Source organism: Papio anubis, chromosome 16 (assembly GCF_008728515.1).
Source record: "Papio anubis isolate 15944 chromosome 16, Panubis1.0, whole genome shotgun sequence".
Classification (NCBI taxonomy): Eukaryota; Metazoa; Chordata; class Mammalia; order Primates; family Cercopithecidae; genus Papio; species Papio anubis.
This window is the reverse complement of record NC_044991.1, coordinates 66,496,294-66,506,711: the sequence shown is the minus strand read 5'-3', so window position 1 is coordinate 66,506,711 and position 10,418 is coordinate 66,496,294. Positions and strand designations below refer to the sequence as shown.

Here is a 10,418-nt window from a genome sequence, read left to right as displayed (position 1 = left end):
CACCCCTAGGAATGAGGCAAAGTCCAAAGAATTTCCAGGAAATGTTCATCAATTTATCTACACTCAGAGCAGTGGTCCTCAATCAAGGTCTATTTTGCCCCCTGGAACATATGACAACATCTAGGGATATTTTCAGTGGTCATGACCAGGAAGCTGTTACTGGAATCTAGTGAGTAAAGACCAGGGATGCTGCCAAACATCCTACAATGCACAGGACCGCTCTCTACAATAAAGAGTTACTCAGCTCCAAATGTCAGTATTGCTGAGGTTGAGAATCTCTGCCTCCGAGAGAAACCAGGAAGGGGTTAGAAAGAAGTGGGCTATATATCATATTTAACAACACAAGCATGTAACATCTACATACCATTATTAAATTTACAAAGTGTTTGCTCATACATTCTTTCACTTCACCTTTATGGTACTCCTGAAGGATTCATATTTTTATCTTATCTCATCAATGGGGTAACAGAAACCCAAGCAAAATCATACCTAAGGGCACATTTGTAAGTGGAGAGTCAGAATTCTAGCCCTGTATTGCTACCCTACTTCCTTACCATGTTTCATTAAACCAGGGTTGTTTACAATGTCATTTTCTCCAGGATGTAAATCAATAAATACTCTGTCTCTCATTCAGGGGCAGTGTCTCAAAGATAGATTTGGTTAATTTCTAAATATTTCTAATCCCTTTGAACATGGGGTTCAGCAAAACAGACATACTGCTTGGTTCATCTGTTTTGATAAGGATAGCTTCGTTTTAATTATTTATGATAATACCAAGTGCAAACTAGTCAATTACCCTGGTATATCTTGTCAAAGTAACAATGCCTTGGCGAAGTCTCTAAACCACTGACCTCTTAAAGCTTTGCTGAGAACTGGAACAAAACCACGGCAGGGATTCTTGGTGGAAAATCATCTATTGCCCAACCAACTAGCCAAGCTGCAATGCTGAATGCTCTCTACTGGAGCATTCCAGGGATGCATGAGTTTTCTTGTTGCGTGGGTCTAATCAACAAAGGCTGGCAAAAAGAAAGGCATATCAACAGTGGGAAAACTGTCATCCAAAAATACCAGTGCAAGTCAGATAATTTCCAAAGCATGTTGTGCAGTTCCTATTGAGGTCCCATAGCTCATTTGTAGAGAGAACAAAACTAGAGACTATTCACATTAGTCATCTGTGCCCTACCCATTGCCAGGGCTCAGACAAACCCTCCAAATCTATCCAAAGACTTCTCACTATTAATCCTGACAGGTAACTATAGCCTAAAGGCTACAGGGAAGGTAACAATGACAGACATGAATCAATAAATATTCTTATATTGGCATATGGCTAAATATAATTCTTCACCAATATAATTATCTATTACATTTTACAGTGATTATTGTGATTACTACTGCACTTAGAAGCTGCTTTTATGGCAATGTATTAATCTGGTAGAAATTAAAGGAGTGAGTAGTACATGAAATATGTGTGATCCCAGGAATAGATGTAAATGTAAACTTTTTAAGCTACCTATTTATGACCTTAATTTCTGACAATAATTTTGGCACAAAGTAATAAAAAGGGACAAGGTAGAGTAGACAGAGCCCATTGGATGTGGAAGACTGATAAGACATTGAGGTCTTCCATCAATTTCTTGTAACAGTGCTTAGGCAGCCTCCTGCAGAGATTAATCCACTAATTTGCATAGTGGATGAAGAGCCTGCTCTGTAGCAGATGCTCTTGACATCCTGCCTAGTATCCCCTTGGCCCACCTGGGTTACCTGCAGTGGCAGATGGAAACATTTCCAGGACACTGGCACTTCCCACCTCTAATGCCTCTTCCTACATCTTTCTTCTCTGCCTAAGGGCTTTATCTATCACTCCTTGAGTGTGTTGACCTGCTGCAAGCACAAATGTCCCCAGATGCAATCTCCAAATGATGAGGTAGAGGAATCAGTGGACAGATGTCCCAGCCTCCCCTCTCCAGTGGGAAGACTTTACAGTGTATACCATACTATCTCAGTGGGTCTCCAGCAGAATTGACCCCAAGTGGCCCACAGCTATAATCTTACACTCACCAGCATGCCACTTGTTTGGCTGGTTTGGCTTTTCTTCCTCCCCTGTCCTTCTTTCCCTACTTCCCACATTTTCTGGGATCATCCTCCAGATAAACAAATGAGCTTGCATCTAAGTCCTCCTCTCAGAAGGATGTGAACTAAGACCCTACCTTCCTATAAGATAAAAACAGAACTCTAATCCTCCTTGAGTTTCAAGGATTTTTTTAAAAATATATGATAGACTAGGGTGAACTGGAATAAAGCCAGGTAGCAGGGAGGAATCATGAGCTGGAGAATGCACGCTGAGAAGAGACATTAAAATAAAGAGGCCAACGCAGCCTTGAATGCCTAAGGGATGACAGGAGTCTGCCTCCACGTAGAAGGATGAGGCTAATTCCAGTCTTCCACTTGACCTAAACTTCCCCTTCACAAAAGATGATTTTTCCACCAAGGATCTCCACCATGGTTTTGTTCCACTTCTCAGCAAAGATTTAAGAGGTCAATGGTTTAGAGACTTCTCCAAGGCAAGTGGAAGCAGCAGCAGCTACCCCGTGTTTATTACTTCTTTTAGTTTCCTCTGAGAAAACTGCCTCTCTTCATTGTGAGTATCTTTTGTGGGAGGGTTATTAGAGGTGACCACTTCAACTTTGGGAAGCCAAAGAGAAATGATCCTCCTCCTTCTAGCCCAGCACAGTCAGGAGTAGGGGCAGGCTTGTGGAGGAAGGTTAGAAGGCTTACACTCTCCATGGGGACTTCTAATCTAGGGAGAACAAGGAAGAGGTGGAAAGAAATGGCTAGAGTCCATTCATTGCTGTAGAGCACAGGGGCCCCAACCAGATCTTTCTTCCCATAAAGCGATTATTGGGCTTCCCGATTCATGTATCTACAGAGCTCTTAGCTAGCCTGGTCCATGATGCCTGACAATTCTGAGATCCCAAACATCCTGCCAACAGATTTCCTTTCACCTAAATGCAGTAAAGTTTCTTTCTGCTGTTTATAACCTGGAATCTTAATTGTTATTTGCATATTTGCAATATGAGCATTTGGGGTGGGAAGCTATGTGTCGGGGAAGGGTGGGGAGGGATAAGGAAGTAGAGAGAGAAGAGGGGAGGTAGGAAATAGGAAAGAAGGTAGACCACTGAAAAAGTTTTAAAATGTAAGAATAAGAACTGGAAAATGTTTTTGGAGCCTGGACAGTTTTGCAATGAGACATTCATCAAATGGAGCATAAACCAGAAGGAGGAAGTGTTCTTTGTCCTTGTCACCTCTTGGAACCATTATTGCCTGGATAGTTAAAGGAGATGCACCTTGAAACCACTAGGAACACACAGCTCCAACAGAGCCATCAAATTACAAAGTCCCAGTGCAGCTAACCACAGCATCCAGCATCACATAATGCAAGACAGTCCTTTTACTCACTCCACAAGAGGGATGACAGCATCAGAGCTGGGTACACAAATCCAATGTTAGGGCCCACACCTGAAACAGCTACCCTTGGGGGTGGGCATTGCTGGTGGCACTCTCAGGGAGATAAGACAAGATGCTGTAAAGTCAGGGTGTGGCTTAGTCATCCCATGTTTATCTGGAAAAGGAGAGAATGACAACAGGACTGATTTATGAACACATGGAAGCTTCTCTAGAAATCCCCCAAGCCATTTGGAAAGCCGAAGCATGGAAGAGACTGACCTTTCTATAATCAAGTAGGTGGGATTTGAAGCTTCCCAGCTCTTTACCGCAACTGCATCCAGTGACTAACCAAGGCAGAGTATTTGGGTCAATGTCAAAGGCAGAGTTCTTGAGTAAATTGCCTGGCTGCCTCGAACTTCAGTTTCCTATTCTATAAATTATAACACCACCTATCTCATTAGGCTGTTGTAGGGCTTCAGGGAGATGACATATGTGTATTTAATAATACATATTGTTGTTGATATATATTGTTGTATATTATATATGTTGTTAGAGCCTCATCTCAAATACGCACTGAACTAAATCTTAGATTAATGACTTACATGAAAGAAGGAAACAGAAGCTCAGAAGGACGGGGCTGAGAATGTGGTGCATGCCATCCCAAGATCACCAGGCTGAGCCAGATGACTTTATGAGCTGGACAGCAAACCATCTTTCATGGTGGCTCCATTTTCCTCCTTCCCAAAGCTGCAGTCTCATTTAGAGGATTCCCTCTCCCAATAAAGGAGGCCTGTTCTGCTATTGAGGTAATATAAGGAGATCTGTGCCAAACCCACCAAAAACATCTCAGCTCAGCCTCTAGGAGAAAACTGAAATCAATATTGATCTAATCACAGAATTCACTAAGAATAAATGTGAAGAACTAAATTTCAAAAAATACTGATAGACCTAACTATAAAAATTAAAAATTCGAAAACATACTGAGAAAAAAAATTCCAACATATATGATGAAGAGTTAATATCCTTAAGGTTATGGGTTAGATCACTCTTAAGAGCAGTAAGAAAACAAATGCTGCATTAGGGAAACATGATCCACAGACAGACAGAGAAAGTTCACGTAAGAGGAATGACAGCCAGGAGCAGTGGCATGCGCCTATAATCCCCGCTACTTGGGAAGCTGAAGTGGGAGGATCACTTGAGCCCAGGAGTTCAAGGCTGCAGTGCACTATGATTACACCTATGAATAGCCACTGCACTCCAGCCTGGACAACATAGCCAGACCCTGTCTCAAAAAAGGAGGAGGAGAACTATAAATGACAAAGATTTAAAAGGTTCGTCCTACTAATAATCAAAGAAATGCTAATTAAGACAGCAATGTGATTTAATTTGTAATCTATTAAATTTGCAAAGATTAAAGAAAACTCAGTGTTGGTGACAGCTGAGCAAGCTAGATACTCATCAATTGCAGGTGGGAGTATAAATTAGCACAAATTCCTAAAGAGTAATTTGGCAATCTGTATCAAGGATGCTGAAAAATTATTCATGCCTACTTAACAATTTTATCCTAAGGAAATAATTAGAAATGTGAACAAATATTTATTTACAAATGTGTTCATCATAATATGACTTACAGTGGCAAACAAATGGATCAACCTGACTATGAAACAATAAAGAAATTAGTAAATAGCATATGGTTCACCCACATTGTGGAATATTATGAAGTCAATAAACAACATACTTTGGAATACATTAAAAAACAGGTTACAGAACAATATATAATATGATCCCACTATGTAAAAAATGAAATTATATTTACACATATTGTGTATGTATAGAAAAAGGATTGATGTTTTCTACTCCAAAATGTATGCTGTGGTTAATCTTAAGAAGTGGGATTATAAAATTAATAGGATTACACCTGCTTGATGTTAGCAGCAAGAAATAAGGAGGACTGACACATGGACCCAGTCAGATGGAAACTCAGAACCTTCAAAATGCAGGATTTTTTCTTAATGAGACCCTGACTTCATGAGACTGTAACATTTGGGTTACATAAATTTAAGAATGGATAAAGGGATATGAAAGTAAATATGAGGGAAATTTTTAATTAATACAGAAAATACTGCACAGCTATATACCAATGGTCTTGATTTAAAAAACTGTAATTTCCTAGAAAAATCACAATGTTATAATTACCAAAATTAATTAAATAAATATTAAGAAATCTGAATACACTGATTCTGATGGAAGCTCTGGCCTATAGAATAAAGTAGGGGCCAGAAATAAGTGGTTAACTATTGAAAAGAATCAAAATAGGTATCATTTGCAAATATTATTATTATAAATTTAGAAAACATAATACAAAAATTTGAGAAACTAATGAGAATTTGTCTCATTAGATGACAAGATACAAAATAAATGTATATAAATCTATACCTTTCTGACTTTCATTGACTTTTATAAATGAAAAATATTCAATCCATAGTAGCAAAGTCACTGAAAATTACTCAATTACTCAGTGGTCAAAGAGCAGTTACTCTTAATGTCAGGGTGACATGTTTTTTTTCCTAATTCTAAGCTCTATATTTTAAGAACTTATGAGTAACATCATCATCTGAAACATACTGAAGAAAACCAAGGTTTTGTCCTCATTTCCTATTTGATTAAACTCAAGCTTTTGTTTTTTTCCCTTGTTTTGAAATTCCCTAATAATGAAACTCAGATACTTGGAAATCAACCACTGCTTTCCTTAGATCTTATGTAAATATCTGAGTGGTGGTTCTCCAGGACATAAAAATTGGTCACCCAAGCCCTCCCATCTTTGAAAATTCAGCAGTCTATTGCAATGTTAAAGCAACAACAACACTGTCACAACTCACTCTTCTACCTGTGGCTAGAAGTTGTCTTGCGGCATTTTTTTGTGAGGTACTTTCTGAATCCAAAGACATTAAAACATGTGAGACAGGGAAGCATGCATCTTAGAATTAAGGAAGGGGGTTATCCTAGAAATTTAACAAACATGATCAACTTATATAAGATCCTATGAATAGAAGAAAGGGGCAACCAAATCTGGTTGCACCTACCAAACCAGTAATGGGGATATTTTATGATAAAGATTCTGGTGATAATATTAATGATGTTGGTAATAGTGAAGAAAATTGATGGGGAGGAGTAGAGGTGAGTAAAGAAATGGTCATGGATGAGTAGCATTGGGATGGGCGTCGGGATAAGAATAGGAACAAAAATGAGTGACAGTAGCCATTGGGATGGCCATGGGAATGGGAGATAAGAATAGGAACGGGAATGGATGACAGTGCGCATTAGGACGGGAGTGGGAATGGGAGTGGGGATAAGAATAGGAATGGGAATGGGTGACGGTGGGCATTAGGATGAGTGTGGGAATGAGAGTGGGGATAAGGATAAGAAAAGGAATGGGTAACAGCGGGCATTAGGATGGGTGTGGGGATGGGATTGGGGATAAGGAACGGTAATGGGTGGGCATTGGGTTGGGAGTCGGAAAGATAAAGATGAAATAATGAAAGATGAAATAATGAAACATCATTACTATTAGGGTAAAGTGTCTTCGTGGATGCCTGAAAGAAAGGAAAATCTCTCCAGATTCCTTTTTTCTCCCACCTAAGGTATCATAGGTGTGTTAAAGGAAGCATTAAGCTTCTGGTGTTTCTCCCTAGTCCTCAGAGCAACGTTCTCAAATCAGACTCCTCTCATCCCAGATGACCCAAGAATGCTTGTTATTTGATCTTTCTGAGAGAACTTCTGATCCAATTCCAATCTGGTAAATAGGTTAGTCTTGTAACTTGCTGTGTCTTTGGCCTCAGTTACACCCAACCAGTGGTGAACATACAAGTGAGTGAATATCATATTAGATCACTTTCAGAGACATTAAGTAGAAGGAAAGCTGAAAAGTCTTGTGTAGACTTCAGATGCAGGTTATGGGGAAGAAGGACATGGAGGAACCTTCATTTGACACATGTATCCCAGTCCTGTCCTCTGCATTTTACATACATGTTCTCATTTAATTCATCCAACCTTATATAACATACAAGTATTTCCACTTTACAGATAAGGAAATTGGGACTCATAGCCTCTCTTACTCAGCTGTTTACCCACGGAGGCAGGAACCAAGACAGTTATGCACAGCAGTCTATCCCCAGGGTCTAACCCCTGGCTGCCACATAGTAGGTATTCAGTGACTAATCATAAAATTAGATATTGCAACCTAAGGACATACTATTGGCAGAGGCAGGACCGCCAAATGGCAGAGGCAGGACTCCCACCCAAGTCTGGCTCTTTCCTGTGCTATTTTTCCAGTACACAGTTGAAGATTTTAGATTTCCCTGGGTTTTCAAAGGAAATTTTTATGAAATCAAAACTTTTCCCGTGTTGCCTGTCCCCTCTGGAAGCATCCTGGGATGCTTTGAGGGGAAAGGCAAATGGGGAAAATGAAATTGAAGAGCAGCAGCCACTCCAGACATGACGGAGGTCCCCACAAATATTCCCCGTGGGCCTCATTACACATCTGAGCAAACATTACCTTCACTCACAGCTAAATTTCCTGTTTGCTTGGCTGATCAATTCCTCATCAAATTTTAATGCGGGGTTCAAATCGTCTGTGGTGTTTTAATTAGGCCTAAGATTGCAAAGTGTCTGAGGCAGGGCTGAGCCTCATCCAAATCCCACTTCCCATTGCAGTGTTGCCAGGAGGGGTGGGGGGCTGAGCAGAGCTGGGCTGGGCTGGAGCCAGACACTCGGCAGACCCTGTTCCTAGGTGCACTGTGCTCTCTAGTGGTGGCAATCTGCAGAGAAATGGGCTGTGCAGCCCCAGGGACTTGGAGCCCTCTCCTGATTCCTTCCAAGCCCTGAGAGTTTATAAGCTGCCTTACCTGCTTTCCTGCTTCATCTCTCTTCCTTTCCTACAAAACAGAGCATCATAGTGGCCTTATGGAACTCACAAACACTAATCAACACAACTAGTGTGCCTGGTGCTATGCTAGGAGGTGATAGAAGAATAAGACACAAGACCTGCCTTCAAGTAGCTCATAATGGAGAAGACAGTTGTACATACAATTTGACATGATGGATGGTGTGGCTGGGACATATATGTGACACTGGTGATGGATGCCAGGAGGACAGACCCAGTGCTCAGGTCATTAGAGGGTCTGGTGGGCCTCCAGAACATCAGAAACCAAAGTGACTCTTTTCAGAGCCAGAGGGTGAACCAGGTAGTCAGGACATAAGGATATTGACAGACACTGATCAAAATAGAACAATGGATAGATCTCGATGTCCAACAACCTTTCCCCCTTCACACTCACTTCTCCACGTTGACCCTTCCTCAGCTCTGATCTTCAGGAGGCCTGCTCCAAAGATTTGCTTCTGCCCCTGACAAAATATATCAGGATGTCCCAAACTAACCACCTAGAAACTGTGCCCCTTGGAAGGCCTCCCTCATTGTCCAGCCTGGGCCACTCACGGTTATAGTTCATTTGCACTTTAGGATAGCCAGTGTCCATTACCATATTCAAGGCTCTGAGAAGTCCTGCAGAAAAGGAAGCTGGATCATTTTGCTTAACTCTGTGTCCTACAGGCTTACTTGTATACAGAATACTAGTTAACATCTTCCTCTGTCTCTAATGCTTTCTGAATCTATGCCCTCCACAAGAAGACCCATGCCTGGTCAGGACTAGCTACATTTTCCAAAGGGCAGTTATCACCAATAGTATGTCTAAGTGATTTTTAATTTAATGTCCTGATGCTGTCAGTCCTGAGAGCAAAATGCAACTTGATAAAAGACAGCTCTGACGGGGACGACATAGGAAACGCTGCCCAAGTTCAACAGAATAGTGAGAAGAAACGGAGACCTATTTGAAAGTTCAAGGATTGATGCTCTTACTAGATTTGGGGAGGAAAATGGTGAAATTCATGTTTGATTGAAATTACTAATGTTTCTAAAGCATTTACTGATAGTAGAATGTAATTAGCTGAATTCAGTGGTTTCCAAACTTGGCTGAGTGTCAAAATCACCTGGAGCATTTTTTAATTGTGCCAATTCCTGGGCTCTATCCCTCGATACTCTGATTCCATAGAACTGAGGTATTGCTGATGCTGCCAGTTGCAATAACACATTTGAAAATGATTGCTACATTTCACTATTTCCCTCAACTCTGTTCTGTGAAACACCAGCTCCACAGGATGCTAACACATCTTACCCAAAACAGTTCCATTTTAATAATGTTGAGCTCACAGTGTGTGCCAGACACTTTGCTAAGATGAAGACAGAGATGAGAGAGAGTCATCTCACTTGATCCTCATACTCACCCTCAGTAAGATTATCTTCCACTTTCTGGACAAGGAAACTGAAGTATAGAGATGGATGGCTTTCCCACGGTCACGCAGTAAATAGTACCATCCCTGGAGAGGTCAACGATGATGTCCCACTGCTGGCTGATTGGACGGTGGTGTCATTCACTGAGATGAAAACAGGAAATGAAGCTGTTATGGGAATAAAGGGAAGAGGTTGGTGTGTTTGGTTTCAGACACTCTGAGTTTGAGGTGACTATGAGATATCCAGATAGAAATGTCCACCAGGAATTAAATACACGGGCTAAAGACCATGGAGAAGATTTAGACTACAGTTAAAGAGCTGAGAGTTGAGGATGTTTAGATGGTAGTTGAGACCATTCTGGGCCTCCATTTCCTCTTTCCAAAATGGAAGATATCAGCTATCATCAATACGCCTTATATTGGTTCCTCACTAAGTTCAATATAGAATTACCATATGATCCAACAATTCCACTGCTAGTTATATGCTCCAAAGAATTGAAAACAGGTGTCCAAACAAAAATTTCTACACAAATGTTCATAACACCACTATTTACAGTAGCCAAAAGGTAAAAACAACACAAATGTTCAAAAACTGGTAAATGGGTAAACAAAATATGGTCTGTTCATAC

General features: G+C 40.7%; 1 long non-coding RNA gene across 1 annotated transcript in view; it reads right to left on the bottom strand.

Annotated features, from left to right (window-relative positions):
• Positions 1 to 5,885: 5,885 nt before the first annotated feature.
• Positions 5,886 to 10,418, bottom strand: part of LOC110740506 — a 106,027-nt gene continuing 101,494 nt past the window's right edge. Inside the window, exon 7 of the long non-coding RNA XR_002515133.2 lies at positions 5,886 to 9,957. This is a non-coding gene — a long non-coding RNA (uncharacterized LOC110740506). The remainder of the gene's footprint in view (positions 9,958 to 10,418) is intronic.